The following is a 16,628-nucleotide window of genomic DNA, read 5'->3' on the forward strand; positions in this document are numbered from 1 at the left end:
TGAAGGCAAAGGGTTACTCAAAGGATGATTGGAAATGGCTCATTGACAGGTTTTATAAAAGGATATCCGCTTGGCAATACAAATGTTTATCTCTGGCTGGAAGAATCGTCCTAACTAGAGCAGTCCTCTCGCAACTTGCTGTTTACTGGGCCCATATTTTTTTCCTCCCGGCTAGCATTGTTCAGAAAATGAATAAGATCTCTGCCAATTTTATTTGGGGCGGCAACACAACTAAAGGAAGATATCACCTCACTACTTTGGATAAAATTTCGAGACCGAAGTCTGCAGGTGGTTGGGGCTTGCTGGACTCGAGGACCTTTGGAAAGGCGCTCCTATGCAAATCTTTGTGGAGGGGCATCTTCGGTGAGGGACCATGGAGCAAAATTATCAAAATGAAATATATGCGAGGTAAAGGCCTAGAATATTGGTTTCGTTTGGGGAGGATTGGAACAAAATACGGATCTGCCATATGGCTCAGCTTTCGAAAGTTGGAGAAATTTTTCTTAAAGCATTTGAAATGGTGTCTTCAGTCGGGCAGTAGAATTCTTATCGGAGTAGACCCCATTTCGTCTGGACGTGAACGCATTTCTATTCTTGAAAGGATCTTACTCTTCCTTCACTGCAAAGGTATTTTCACATGGGATAAATTGATCGCGGGATGGCATGGCCCTCTTCCTATCTGGAAATCCGCTGATGACCTTGGCTTACCGCAGTCCATAAAATGCCTTTGGACCCCTGTCTGGAATTCTCTGAGAAACTGTGGGTTCTTCCAATCTAGGCCACAGGATTATCTGGTATGGAATATGCCATCTGCAAATTCTCAGTTGTGTGTAAAGGATATTTATGCTATTATGATCAGTCTGAAGCCTGCGCTCTCATCCATTTTCCCAACAACTTTCTGGAAATCGGGATGCTCTCCCAAAATGATATATTTTTCATGGCTGGTGTTTTATAATAAAAATTTATCTTGGGAGAATTTGATGAAGAGGTAGTGGCATGGGCCGAGTAGATGCTTTATGTGCGAATCAGCGAAGGAAACAAATTTTCACATGTTCTTCAAATGCAACTCTCTCTTGGAGATATGGCAGGTTTTGGCAAGTCTTTATGGCTTCCCTCTGGTTTCTCATGCCTCTTCTCAAGAAGCTTTTATATGGTGGAGCCGGCAAAAAGAATCATGGAGACCGATCATTTTAATTGTCTTATGGTGTGCCTGGAGATGGAGAAATAATAAATAATAAACTTTTTAACGATATTTGTCAAAGCATAATTCTCATCTATGATTCTATTCCCAAAATCTTTTCAAAATCTAGTGTTGTCAATAGAAATGTGCAGGTATCTTCTTCGCTCAGGTCCCCGAGGGCCTTTTTCGACGGCGCATCCCAACAAAACTCATGTGGAGCAGGTGTGTTCATTCAAATGGATGAGAATCTTCAATATTATCTCTCTTGGAATGCAGGTGTGGGTACAAATAGCCTGGCTGAGGCTAAGGCCCTTGCGGGTCTCCTCGCTTTCTGTTGCTTTCTTGACATCAAGGCCATCTCTGTATATGGGGACTCCAAAACAATGGTGGATCATGTCAATGGTAAAGGTTTTGTCAACTGCCCTCACCTCTCTGTGTGGATGGATCGAATTATGTTTTTTTGGAGTTGTTTGCAGGGGTCTACAATCCAGCATATCTACAGAGTTTGGAATCTGAGAGCGGATTTCCTATCTAAGGAGGCGCTTCTTATGGAAACTGGTGCATGGTCCTTAAAGATTTCTGTTGGCAGGGAGTCCTATATCATTCAGGACTTTTGTATCTCGGGATTTTAATTTCCCTTTTTTGGCTTCTTTTGTGGCTTTCTTTTGTCCTATCTCTTTAAGATCTGCCCTGGCATATGTTTAATTTGTTTATGTCGTCTTTTGGTCCCCGCTGGTGCTAGGGAAGTCTGTTATTGTGTCCAGGGTATATGCTCTGTTCAGACTCATCCTATGGATTATATTTCATATGTCCTCATATTTTGTATGAATGCTCTATTATACAGACTCATTATAATACAATTCAGCTTTTCTTTCTGAAAAAAAATATATATATTATAACCATCATAATAAATAGTTTTTAGTTCAATGGTGGTGTATCTCTCTTCGAACCATCATGGGAAGTGGTCGTAAGTCCTTTACTACTAATTTATCCTAGTGCCTTCACTTGCCTCATATCTTTAACTCTTCTCCTACTCAAATCGTTATCTCAATCGTCCTTATATTGAATCTCTCATTCAAATTGAGATTTCAATTTTCATTGCATTGAACACTCAGGGGAATTAACTCTTTCAAATTTGTGATTTGAATTGTTTTACGTGAATTAACTTTTTCAAATTTGTGATTTGAATTGTCTTTACAGGTGAATTTACCTTTTCAAATTTGTAATTTGAATTGTCTTTGCATTTAACATTTATAAGTGAATTAACTTTAATTTTATTTTATTATCCGTACGGAAATAGATTTTGATTCACTTATATGTAAATGTTCATTTTTAATTAAAACATTTATAAGTGAATTAACCTTTTCAAATTTGTGATTTGAATTGTTCTTGCGTTGAACATTTATAAGTGAATTAACTCTAAATTAATTTTATCATTCCCATGGAAATAGATTTTGATTCAATTATATGTATATGTTTATTTTTAATTAAAATTAAAACATATTTAATAGTGAAAAACTCTTAAATTTTATCATTAAATCCAATTCATTTTAAACAACAAATTTTTGATATAACTTTTAATAATAAAATATATATATTTAATTGGTATATGGTTTTTTTAATTAAAGATTATTTATTCATTAAAAAAAAATATATTTAATTTAGTTTTTAAGCTGGAGAAAAATCTAAATTTATTCACTAAAATTTAAGTTGGGCTAATTTTAAAATAAAACTAAATTTGAGATAAAGTATTTATTCAACTTCTAAACCACAAAAATTAAATTATTGTTAATTAAAAAAAATTAAATTATTATTAATTAAAAAATTATTTCAGTTTTATTTGTTTTTTTACAAAGAAGCTATCAATTTTCCATACCTGGTTTCCCTTTATTTATAATTTTTTTAATCGTGTGTGTATATATATATAAATTAAATTTGTTTGAATTCTAATAAAATTAATCTTTTTCATTTGAAATTAAAAGTTTGTCTCAATTATTTTGTTAATTAATGATGTAGGAGCATCCGGAGTTAACCAGCAATGTGAAAGTTTGTTCACATGTTGTCGCTAAACAAGTTGAATCTCATTGACCTGATTGATCAAAAGTCAGTTTTACTGAGAGGATTGAATCTCTCAAGAAATGATTTGTATTTCATTATTGTAATAATTAGAAATTGTCTTATTTTAGGTTCAAAGATGAGTTGTTAGCATAGGTGTGTAGTAACGCTAGGAATTAGAGATTTGTTGTTAGATTGATTAAAAATAGAAATTGAGTTGTTAGACACAGAATAGAGTGATTTTCGATTGATAAAAGGAAGGGAAAAATGTAATAAGAGGGAGGATTGAGTGGAGTGAGAGCGAGAATAATGTGTGGATTGTGTTTTGAAACAAAGGTCTTTTATTTGTGTAATCGGGCCAAGGCTGAGACTTTGTAACTGTTTTATTGTGAATAAATGATGTTGTGCGTATGATTAATTATCATGGAAACCCTTGTTATGCTTTCAGATTCTTTGTATTGGGGCAGAGTGATTATTCCTTTGTTTTTCTATGTTTCACGCCTAAATCATAGGATTGATAGAAGCCAGAGGCTTTTATATAAATCTCATTGTTTGATGCCTGCTTTAATCTCAGCCGTTGGATCACTGATATCGAATCGGCGAAGTGTGTTTACATGGTTTCGGTCCCGCAAGCGAAAATCCAATTTACACTAAGAATCGGCCAAAACATAGATCGGATCTGAGATCTGAACTTGAAATATTATAAACGGAGGCTTTTAACTTTATCGGGTCCGTGGACCTCAATTGCATCGCAACTCTGAAGCGGAAGGAGCCTGGCCAAGTGGACTTGCAACTTGCGATCGTGCGATTCAATCGTGACCATTGGATCGCGAACAATCGTGGCCATTGGATCGCGGAAGCGGTCTCGCAATAGTAAGTGGTATTTCGGGCGGATCAAAAGCCGTAAGTTGTATTGAAGGGTAGTCGCCTGATCCCATTCACCGTTCGACACGTAGCACAAGAGTGGAGAGAGAAAACCGCTTTATTGGGTGGTTATTCTCCGTGCATGTGTCTCACCCGAAATCTCTGACAACCGTCAGATCAAACGGATCCAGATCGACGGTCATAAAGGGTCATGCAAGTTGACTTATCAGGAAGAGGAATCAACCGTTGATTTGATGGAAAGAGATCAACGGTGGAGATCGAGAGGATTTGATCGGTGATCGGACTTCGGGGAAATAGCGATTGCCGATATGCAATTTAATCTGGACCATTGGTCCATTTAGATCGTGATCTACGGCGTACGATGAGCACTCCAAATTTAAAAGGTAAAATTCATTGTTTTGGCCTTCTTCCAAAGGCATTCCGGTTTAAAAGGAAAAGGTCGAGTTATAATAAAAAGGTGAATCGCGGGGTGATTTTTGGGGTTTCTTAAGCCATTGTTTCCGCCTGTGTCATTTGTGGTATCAGAGCAGAAGTTAAGGTTGATTGCGGCGAAAATGCCACCGAGGAGAGGAGCTGGTATTGGTCGAGGAATACCTGAAGCAAATGCAGTTCCACTGGAAGAGATCCGAAGTCCGCGTACGAAAACGGAAACAATTGAGACTTCTCAGAAAAGAATACCTGATGAAGGAGCTGACAATGTTAAAGAAGAATTTTTTGAGGAAGAAGAAGAGGAGGAAAATGAAACTACCAGAGTTACCAAGATGTTGGCGAAAGTAGGAGGAAAACCAAAGATAGAAATTCCTACATATGAAGGGAGTCTCAATGCAAAAGAGCTAATGGATTGGATCAATTCAATGGACAAATATGGTGACTACGAAGAGGAAGCTGACGACAAAAAGAAAGTGAGATTTGCAGTTACCAGCTTGAAGGATCATGCAACGATTTGGTGGGATGAATTACAAACATCCAGAGCGAGGAAAGGGAAGTCCAAGATCAAGCACTGGGGCAAAATGGTAAGTAAAATGAAAGCCAAATTTATGCCTAAAGACTATCAGTTAAATATTTTTAAACAATTGTAGAATTTAAGGCAAAAAGGAATGTCTGTTAAGGAATACACACAAGAGTTTTATAGATTGAGTATTAGAGCAGGACATGCAGAAGATGACATGGAGAAGGTAGTTAGATATATCAATGGCTTAAGGTATGATATCCAGGATGAGATCAGCGTGTTGAGTCTAAAGACTATTGAAGATGCCTATCAAGCAAGTTTGAAGGCAGAAGAGAAGATGTTGAGAAAACAGACTCAGAGGAATAGATGAAGAAGCTCAATAAGAGATAGAGGAACTACCAAACCAAGGGGACAACAGCGTCAGCCTGAAGCAAGTAGCGCAAGTAGCAGACCACCACACAGGGGAGAATTTAACAGAGGAAGATTTGCGCCCAGAGGAAGATGTCGAGGAAGAGATGTTCAGTTTTATACATGTGGAGAATGGGGACATGTGTTGTGGGATTGTCCTCATAATAAATCAGCAAGTCAGAGGAATGCGAATGTGGCTGAGGCAAACCCAGAACCACCTCGACTTATGGAAAAGAAAAAAATCCCTTGAAGTAGGAGAATCTCTGTTATTGAGGACTTTGCTTAAGAAAGAGAATGAGATTGAAGACCCAGCACAGAGGGAGAATTTATTTAGAACTACCTGTAAATCAAAAGGTAAGTGTTGTAAAGTAATAATTGACAGTGGAAGCACTGACAACCTTGTTTCTACAGAGATGGTGGGTAAGCTCGGATTAGCGAAGACAATAAACCCTACTCCTTACAGAGTGTCATGGTTACAGAAATGAAATCAGATTATTGTGACAGAGCAATGCAAGGTTGAGATACAAATTGATATGTATAAAGATGTGATATTATGTGATGTAATGCCCATAGATGTATGCCATGTATTACTAGGAAGACCGTGGAAATTTGATCGAAAAGTTATTCATGATGGAAAGAGAAACACTTATACTCTGGAGAAAGATGGAACTAAACATACATCGCTGCCATTGAAGGACGATGCTAACAAAGAAACACCTGGAAGTAGTGTTACGGTGATGAGTGGGAAGGAGTTGTTACAAGAGGTTGAAAAAGGTGAAGAAATGCATTTCTATGTCATAGGGAGACCTAAGGTAATTTTGACTTCCACAAACTTAAATGATTTACTTGAAGAAATCAAAACTTTGTTGAATGGTTTCGCTGATATTATTGTGGATGAGTTGCCAAATGCGTTGCCACCGATCAGGAGTATTAGTCGTCATATTGATCTAATACTAGGAGCAAGTTTGCCAAACAAAGCAACATACAGATTAACTCCTCAAGAAAACGCAGAAGTTGGAAGACAAGTGCAAGCGCTGATGGATAAGGGGCTAATCAAAGAAAGTCTTAGTCCATGTGTTGTACCAACAATACTCAGTGCAAAGAAAGGAGGAGAATGGTGTATGTGCACAGATTCCAGAGCTATAAACAAGATCACTATCAGCTATAGATTTCCTTTGCCACGCATGGATGATTTAATGGATTGCTTGAGTGGATCAAAATATTTTACTAAAATAGATTTGAAGAGTGGATATCATCAAATAAGAATTCAAGAAGGCGATAAATGGAACACTGCTTTTAAAACAAACAATGGGTTGTATGAATGGTTAGTGATGCCTTTTGGACTCACTAATGCACCTAGCACATTCATGAGATTAATGAATGAAGTTTTGAAGGAATGTGCAGGCAAGTTTGTTATTGTTTATTTTGATGATATTCTAGTTTTTAGTAAAAGTAAAAAAGAACATCTAGAGAATCTTAAATTGGTTTTAAGAACTCTGTAGAAAGAGAAACTACTGATAAAACTGAAGAAATGTAGTTTCATGAAGGAAGAATTGATTTACTTGAGATTTGTAGTTTCTAAAGAAGGATTGAAAATGGATCTAGAGAAAGTCCAAGCGATATGGAATTGGCCTATTCCTAGAAATATATTTGAAGTAATAAGCTTCCATGGTCTTGCAAGTTTTTACAAAAAGTTTATCAAAGGCTATAGTCAGATTTGTACACCAAATCTTGAAACAATTAAGGAGATCAATCCGCCGTTTAAGTGGACAGATGCAGCAGACAGGTATTTTAAATTGCTGAAGAGGAAAATCACAGAGGAACCAATTTTAGTTTTCCTTGATTTTGAAAAAGTATTTCAAGTTGAAACAGATGCTATTGGAGTCGCAGTTGGCGCACTTCTGAGTCAAGAACAAAGACCGATAACATACTTTAGTGAGAAATTGAATGAAGCAAAGAAATATTCTTCTTACGATAAAGAGTTTTACCCTATTGTACAATCCTTGAAAAAATGGAGACATTATTTGCTGTCAAAGGAATTCATATTGTATTCAGACAATCATGCCTTATAGTGCATCAATAACCAGCCGAAGTTGAACCAGAAACATGCCAAGTGGGTAGAATTTTTGCAAAGCTTTACTTTTGTGATAAAACACAAGAGTGGTAAGTTGAATAAAATCGTTGACGCATTAAGCAGAGTAAGTTTTATTGTGCAAGAATTCAAAGTGGGTGTTGTAAGATTTGAGGAAATGACTGAAATGTACAAAGATGATGCAGATTTCAAAGATATCTATGCAACAGTTCAGAATCCAATAGTTCATAACAGAAGTCAGTTGTTGGACTATCTCATTCAAAGAGGCTTATTGTTTAAAAGCAACAAGTTGTGTATTCCAAAATGTTCTATGAGGGAAAACATAATAAAGGAGAAACATAGTGGAAGATTATTTGATCACTTTGGACAAGATAAAACCTTTGCTCAGGTGAATGTTTTTTATTATTGGCCAAAAATGCACACTAATGTTAAGAAATTTGTTGAGAAGTGCAGGATATGTCAACATGTTAAATGAAAGAGCCAGGATACGGGATTATATCAGCCATTGCCAATACCAGACCGACCATGGGATGCAGTTAGCATGGATTTTGTTTTGGGATTACCAAAAACCCAGAGAGGGAATTCTTCCATTTATGTTGTAGTAGATAGATTTTCCAAGATGGCACATTTCATTGCTTGTAAGAAGACTAGTGATGTGACACATATAGCTAATCTATTTTTTTCAGAAATTGTAAGATTACATGGATTCCCTGTAAGTATTTTGTCTGATAGAGATTCAAAGTTTATAGGGCATTTCTAAAGAACTCTTTGGAAGAAACTGGGAGCTAACCTCAGTTTTAGTTTAGCATACCATCCTCAAAAAAATGGACAGACCAAAGGAGTAAGCAAGAGCTTGGGAAACATATTGAGAAGTTTAGTGTATCAAAATCCTAAGCAGTGGGATTTAGCACTAGCTCAGACTGAATTTGCTTGCAACGATACTCCAAATCGAAGTACTAGAATGAGTCCATTTCAGATTGTTTTTGGAATGAATCCAAGAGGTGTGTATGACCTCAGATATTTGGGTAAACAAGAGACAAGAAGTGCAAAAGCTGAAGAGTTTGTAGAGCAGATACAAAGACTACAGAAGATGTCAAAGGTAGATTGCAAGAAAGTAGCGACAAATACAAATAGAGGGTAGATATGAAAAAGAGAGAGAGAGAGAATTCCAAGTGGGAGATTTAGTGATGGTGTATTTGAGAAAAGAAAGATTCCCTGCTATGACTTACAATAAACTGAAAATGAAAAAAATAGGACCATGTAAAATTAAAAGAAAGTTTTCAAGTAATGCTTATGAAATTGAATTGCCAGAAGGGATTGGAATATCACCTATATTCAATGTTGCAGATTTGTATCCATACAAGGATACAGAGACAAAGCTACAGGAGTAGACTACAGAAGATGAAGTTCAAACTGTGAACTCGGAAAAAAAAATGCCAAAGACAGCAAAGAAAGAAGTGGAAGTTGTTTTGTAGAAAAGAGTATCCAAAAAAACTAGAGGACAGAGTTATTTCCAATATCTAGTCAAATGGAAAGGACAGCGAGTGGAGGATGCTAACTGGTTGACAACAACATTATTGCAGAAGTATGGAGTAAGTCCTAAAAGTTTGAAGGACATTCTTTTCTTCCCCGGGAGTCTAATGCAGGAGCATCTGGACTTAGCTAGCGATGTGAAAGTTTGTTCACATGTTGCGGCGAAACAAGTTGAATTTCATTGACATGATTGGTCAAAAGTCAGTTTCACTGAGAGGGTTGAATCTCTCAAAAAATGAATTGTATTTCATTATTGTAATAGTTAGAAATTGTCTTATTTTTTGTTCAAAGATGAGTTGTTAGCATAAGTGTGTAGTAAAACTAGAAATTAGATATTTGCTGTTAGATTGATTAAAAATAGGGATTGAGTTGTTAGACACAGAATAGAGTGATATTCAATTGATAAAATGAAGGGAAAAATGTAATGAGAGGAAGGATTAAGTGGAGTGAGAGCGAAAATAGTGTGTGGATTGTGTTTTGAAACAGAGGTTTTTTACTTGTGTAATCGGGCCAACGCTGAGTCTTTGTCACTGTTTTATTGTGAATAAATGATGTTGTGCGTATGATTAATTATCAAGCCTGCGGAAACCCTTGTTATGCTTTCAGATTCTTTGTATTCGAGGCAGAGTGATTATTCCTTTGTTTTTCTATGTTTCACGCCTAAATCATAGGATTGATAGAAGCCAGAGGCTTTTATATAGATATTATTGTTTGATGTCTGCTTTAATCTCAGTGGTTGGATCACCGATATCGGATCGGCGAAGTGTGTTTACATGGTTTCGGTCCCGCAAGCAAAAATCCAATTTACACTAAGAATCAGCGCAAAACATAGATCAGATCCGAGATCCGGACTTGAAATATTATAAACAAAGACTTTTAACTTTATCAGGTCCATGGACCTTAATCACATCGCAACTCTGAAGCGGAAAGAGCCTAGCTAAGTGGACTTGCGACTTGCGATCGTGCGATTCAATTGTGGTCATTGGATTGTGAACAATCGTGGTTGTTGGATCGCGGAAGCGGTCTCGCAACAGTGAGTGGTATTTCGGGAGATCAAAAGTCGTGAACTATATTGAAAGGTAGTTGCCCGATCCCATTCACCGTTCGACATGTAGCACAAAAGTAGAGAGAGAAAACCACTTTATCGGGTAGTTATTCTCCGTGCATGTGTCTCACCTGAAATCTATGACAGTGTCAGATCAAACGGATCCAGATCGACGATCATAAAGGGTCGTGCAAGTTGACTTATCGGGAAAAGGAATCAACCGTTGATTTGATGGAAAGAGATCAACGGTGGAGATCAAGAGGATTTGATCGGTGATCGGACTTTGGGGGAATAGCGATTGCCGATATGTGATTTAATCTGGACCATTGGTCCATTTAGATTGTGATCTAAAAGGTGAATCGCAGAGTGATTGTTGGGGTTTCTTAAGCCATCATTTCCGCCTGCCTCAATTAATTTATTAAAAAAAATTAAATTTATATAATTTATTTTCTTATTAATTTAATAAAATAAAATTTCTCTCTAGTGTCAAGTTATATATACACACCAACTTATATTTACACCATGATTTGAATTTTTTCCAGCTAAGCAGCAACTTATATCCCATATCCCCTAATTATAACTTCTGCAATAATGCTCACACACCCACTTATATATAACTTCCGCAATAATGCTTACACACCCACTTATATATAACTTCTACAATAATGGCATACACACCAACTTATATCCACTAAATATAACTTCTGCAATAATGGCCACCACTACCTTGGTACGTATCCTAGATCTGAGGTGCCATTCACGTGCATCCCCACATATTTTTATCATTTTCATTTTCTCCGTACATCAAAAGATTCATACCAAGACCACAATACAGTGTTGGAATGAGAATATCTTCGTACACCAGAAGAGGTTCAGAGATCATGATACCAAGAACCCAACAAAGACACAATCAGTGAGGTTCAGAGATCATCATACCAAGAACCCAACAAAGACATAATCAGTGTTGGAATTTGAAAAATATTTGATTCCTAAAACTGAAGGGTTGACAATGTAACCAACGCTTTTGATGAATCCGTTCTGTTTCCCAACGTTTTTGAGGAATCATTGTGTTTTCCAATGGGTTGTTGCAAATGTTTACGACGCAATTTACCTCTTACATGTGGTATTTTTTCCATAATTTTGTAAGAATTTATTGGAATGATGAGTTTTATTTGCACAATCTGCCCACCTATGGGGATTGTTTTGTTTTTTTTCAATCAATATTGCCTCAGAATGGACCCAAAACAGATAAGTATTTATTGAAACTATAAGTTTTATTTGTATAACTTGCAGAATTTAAATGCATCAATTTGTTTTTAAAACACAATAGGTTTAGGTAATTCAAGACTCCATTTTGAAAACTTACAATTTTTAATTTAATTCAAAAGCATATTTTAAACCTTTAAAATTCACAATCTTACTAAAACTCGTGTAGAAATGAAAACACAAAATTGATTGTATCACTGGCAAAAACCAAAAAACAGAATTGATTTATGTATTCAAGAGCACATTTTGAAAAACTAAAATTCTTGATTTATGTATTTAAAAACACATTTTAAACAAATAAAATTTACAATTTTACCAAAATAATTATATCACTAAATCTAGATGACAGTTAAAAAAACACAAAATTGATTTATGTATCAAGAGCAAATTTTGAAAACCTAAAATTCTCTATTTATGTATTCAAAATATATTTTAAACAACTAAAAAATCACGATCTTACTAAAAATTAATACAAAATTGACTTATCAAAAACAAATTTTGAAAACTTTGAAAAATTTTATTTATACATTCAAAATATATTTTAAACAACTAAAAATTTACAATCTTTCCAAAAATTATATCATTAAATTTAAATTAAATAACAGTTTTTGATAAATATTTACTATTTAATAAGTTGAATGCTCAGCAACTTCCTATTTTTCATATAAATATTTACCATTTACAATCTTACCAAAAATAAATTTAAATGACATAACAGAAAAATATTACTCTAATATTAATTTAAATGATATAACAAAAAAATATTACTCTAATATTTACTATTTAATAAGTTGAATGCTCGGCAACTTCCTATTTTTCATATAAATATTTACCATTTACAATCTTAACAAAAATTATATCATTAACTTCCTATTTTTCATATAAATATTTACCATTTACAATCTTAACAAAAATTATATCATTAAATTTAAATGACATGACAAAAAATATTACTCTAATGTTTACTATTTCTCATCAATTTTTTTTAGAAGTATTTACTATTTAATAAGTTGAATGCTCGGCAACTTCCTATTTTTCATATAAATATTTACCATTTAATAGGTTGAATGCTGAGCAACTTCCTATGCAAATGTGAATTCTAAATAACTGAACTTTCCAATCTTATCAAAAATTTATAAAATTATAATTGCATGATCAGATTCAGATAAAAAAAACTATAAGTGTATTGATCAGATTCAGATAAATATAAAAAACTATAATTTGTATGATCAGATTCAGATAAATATATACTATTGGCACAACTAACATTTTCCCATTAACATTTTGCTGATGAAATACCTGTTTTCCTCCTACTAACATTTTGCATAAATACATGTTTTCCTCCGACTAACATTTTACTGATGAAATATCTATTTTCTTACGAGCTACTGCAAATGTTAACAGGCAAAATGCCCCATTACGCACATTTTACTCTTCAAATTCCACCAATCCACAAGTCACGACACCGGCCTGATCTCGGAATTCTACCCCAAAGAAATAAAAAATCGAGTCGGCTCTGCAGCGCCCCTTCAGTTCCATGGCACTTTCTGCAATTGGAAATTTTGCCCCTGGCATTTTCTGATCATTATTGATTTAGGGTTATCAAGATAACACCTTGATGCCAGAAAAGTGGCGACAGATGCACAGAAAAACCAGAAAACCGCTATCAAAATAACAACTTGATGCCCAAAAAGTGGCGACAGATAACACAAAAAAAGCAGTAAAGCGCTATCAAGATAACACCTTAATGCCAGAAAAGTGGCGACATACACAGAAAAACCAGTAAATCGCTTGACATATTACTGACAGAGACACAAGAAAGTATAGGACCATGAACATGGATGCGTTGCAAAGTTTTTATTTTTAATTTTCTGAAAATTTCCAAGATGATCTCTAGGTACAGTACAAGAAATGTAAATGTTAAAGCAAAGATCTGAGCACACTATGTATTCTATGAAACTTAAGCCGACTGTGACTTCCACATGTATTACATAATACATTCTACATTTGAGCAAATGTCCGCCATTAGAAACCAGACGAACTTCAGACTTAGGGTTTTAAGGGTTTCACTCCTGTGAATCTGCCTGCTGCCAGATGAAAGCTATGGGGCTTCGCACTGAATGTACTCCGTCGTTCCATGTGAGCGAGCCGAAGGAAGCCTCTATCAGACCAGACATAACTGGCAGCGGTTTGGCCCTGAAAGTAACGCTGTAGGTTTGCTTCTCGTTTGCCTGTGCGAAGTGTAGGATTTTCGGTTGGACATCTATGGCCACCACCGGCGAGGAGGTCACGTTCACGGTGTAGTGTGAGCCGGCGGGACCGACGTTGGTAACTGTCCGTGTGTATTTGACGACAATGTCTGACTTGGCGTTCTCGGAAACTGGAAAAACGGCAGACATGGCCGGGTAGTTGAGGTCGCCGGGACCGCGCAGTGTGTTGCGGCAGGTGTAGTGGCGCTTGGCTAGGCTGTTGATCTGGGCTGGTGTGTAGTTCAGGCTGCACAGGAATTCTATGTAGTCGTCCGGGCTGATGTCGTAGATGAGCCCCGGGTTGAGAGCTTTTTTAGGGTCCACGTGCCCGGCACCGTGGTCGAAAGGGTTAGAAGCGTTGCCTGTTGCGGAGTCTTCGAGGTTGCTGGCGGTGTTGTCGAGTACGTAGGCTGTGGTCATGAGCGCCGATTTTATGGCGGCGGGGCTCCACTCCGGGAACGCGCCTTTCATCAGCGCTGCGATGCCACTTACATGTGGGCACGACATCGAGGTACCGGAGAGGATGTTGAATTTGACGCGCCTCCTATCGTCGCTCAGTCCGGTTGGCCCCGCGGCGCCTGACCACGCTGCAAGAATATTGAGCCCCGGTGCTATAATGTCCGGTTTCAAGATCTCCGGATTGACGAGATTCGGTCCCCTTGACGAGAACGCCGCCACGACAGGCGAAGGCTTGACGCCGAGCACAGTGCCGCCGAAATTGATCGTGGCGGTCGGGTTCTTGGTCGAAGCTATGTAACGTTTGATAGCGTCGCCGTGTTTTTCACCGACAGCCGACGCCGGGAGAAGATGACAATCGGCGACGAGCTCCTCGCCGCTGGTGTCTGTGTTGGCCAGAATCATGCCAACACCACCGGCGGACTTCACGACTTGGCCCTTTGCCACGCGGGCGGAGATTCCACGGTCGCAGACGACGATTTTGCCGGCGACAAGCTTCGGTTCCAGAGAACCAGCGAAACACAGATTAGTCGAACTTCTGCTGCCGGCACTGGTGTTCGATCCGAAATACACCAGTGGAATCTGTTTAGCCGGGGGCAAACCACGGCGACCGTGGTAAAGCGAAACGCCGGTGAGATTCATTCCATTACCAAGCTTGACATACGCCGGGAAATCCCTATCCAGAGTCCCGGCACCGACTGTCGTTATCCACGGTGCAACGTTTGAAAGACTAATCGGATCCGGCCCGCCGTTTCCGGCGGAGCACGAAACAAACACACCTTTCTCCATGGCTCCGAAGGTGCCGAGCGAAATACTATCTCTGTAATAAGGCTCGAGCCCGCCACCAAGCGAAAGCGACAACACATTCACGCCGTCTGCAACTGCCTTATCTAGCGCCGCCAAAATATCAGTGCTGAAACAGCCGCCGACCCAACAAACCTTGTAAGCCGCTATTCTCGCCCGGGTAGCCATTCCCCGAGCAGTGCCCTTAGCGTAGCCCACCAAATCAGCATTCACGACAACGGCACCGGCAGCGGTTGAAGCAGTATGAGTGCCATGCCCGTCCTGGTCACGCGGGGATCTGAATTCCGCCGTCTCATTAATAGGCCCAATCGCAGCTTCATACCCGCGGCTCAAAAACCGGGCACCGATAAGCTTTTTATTACAGTGAGAAGCATTAAACTGCGTTCCAACTTCACAAGCCCCTTTCCAATGACTCGGCACGGCTCCCAAACCACGATCGCTGAAGCTCTGGCTCTCGGGCCAGACACCGGTGTCCAGAACCCCAATCACAACATCGTGCCCAAAATTAGCCTTCTCAGGCCACAGCCCCGATTCAGCCGATTCCAACCCAAGAAAAGTCGGGCTCCGGGTTGTATGAAGCTCATACACAGTCTCCGGATAAATTCCCAAAATCCCAGGCGTTGTTTCCAGCTCCTCGGCCTGCTCAGCATTGAGCCGAGCAGCGAAACCATGAAACGCATCATTATAATTATACAAAATACTCGGCTCTTCTTCCTCGCTCAACACAGACTTGAGCGCCGAAGCATACCAATGCTCATGACTGGTAAAACCAGCAGGCATTTCTGACTTCGCCATATGCACAATATAAGTTTTGGTTCCTCCATTGGCCTCTAACACAGAGGCCAAACAGCCCAGAACAAGCAGAACCCCCAAACAGTTTTTCACAGATTTCTCCATCTGCATTTCTCTCCAATCTAAATCCCTTCTGCCCGCAACTTCCCACAATATAAAACACAAAACTCAGAAGAGAGCCTGCACCCCACTTTCCCTCAGCCCTACGTGCCCCACGCTCGGCCCCATTTGAAATTTGGGTCTCCGTGCTATTCAAAAAAGGCAATAAAGGGGACTCTAGGACAAGCACATGGCCTCAAGGCTCACCGATGGAATCAAACCATTGGATTATCCAACTCGCCAAACCTCATTCAGTCGGAGATCCCCACGCGCCCTCCACAACTTGCCAGCTCCGGCTTTAATCCCTATTCCCTGCACGGCCTGATTATCACAGAATTAAACAGAAAAATCAAGGCGCCCACCTACATCAACTACCCTCCCATCCCGTTCAATAAATAAGTCACCCTACCGCTCACCGCCCACACAGGGGAACCATGTAATTTGACGCCCGTCACAGGCTGATTTGGATGGAATTGGACGAATTTGACGTCCGTCAGAGGGTGATTGGGATGGAATTTGACGTCCGTCATTGGGATGGAATCTGACAAATTTGACATTCGTCGTAGAGTGATTTGCTCGTTAAATATAATTTAAAAATTATGAAAATGTTTAAATTTTTGTTTAAAATTGTAAAATAAATAAATAAAAATGTAAAAACCAACAAATATGTTAAATAAATGTGTTTTGAGAAGAATCTTCAGCCAAAATCAGATACAGATAATTTTGTCGAAGCGTTTAAAACCAACCAGTGTGGTTCATCGTCAGACAAGTTGTAACCTTACAAATTCCACACACTAAGTTTGTTACCCGGGTTA

The 16,628-nt window shown here is 38.4% G+C and overlaps 1 pseudogene; it reads right to left on the minus strand.

Annotated features, from left to right (window-relative positions):
* Nucleotides 1–13,255: 13,255 nt before the first annotated feature.
* Nucleotides 13,256–16,118, minus strand: LOC149195510 (subtilisin-like protease SBT1.7 pseudogene; annotated as a pseudogene).
* Nucleotides 16,119–16,628: the final 510 nt, after the last annotated feature.

The sequence above is a fragment of the Pinus tabuliformis genome, chromosome 2_2 (assembly GCF_031772625.1).
Source record: "Pinus tabuliformis cultivar Carrire ecotype Pingquan chromosome 2_2, CPIR1, whole genome shotgun sequence".
Taxonomy (NCBI): Eukaryota; Viridiplantae; Streptophyta; class Pinopsida; order Pinales; family Pinaceae; genus Pinus; species Pinus tabuliformis.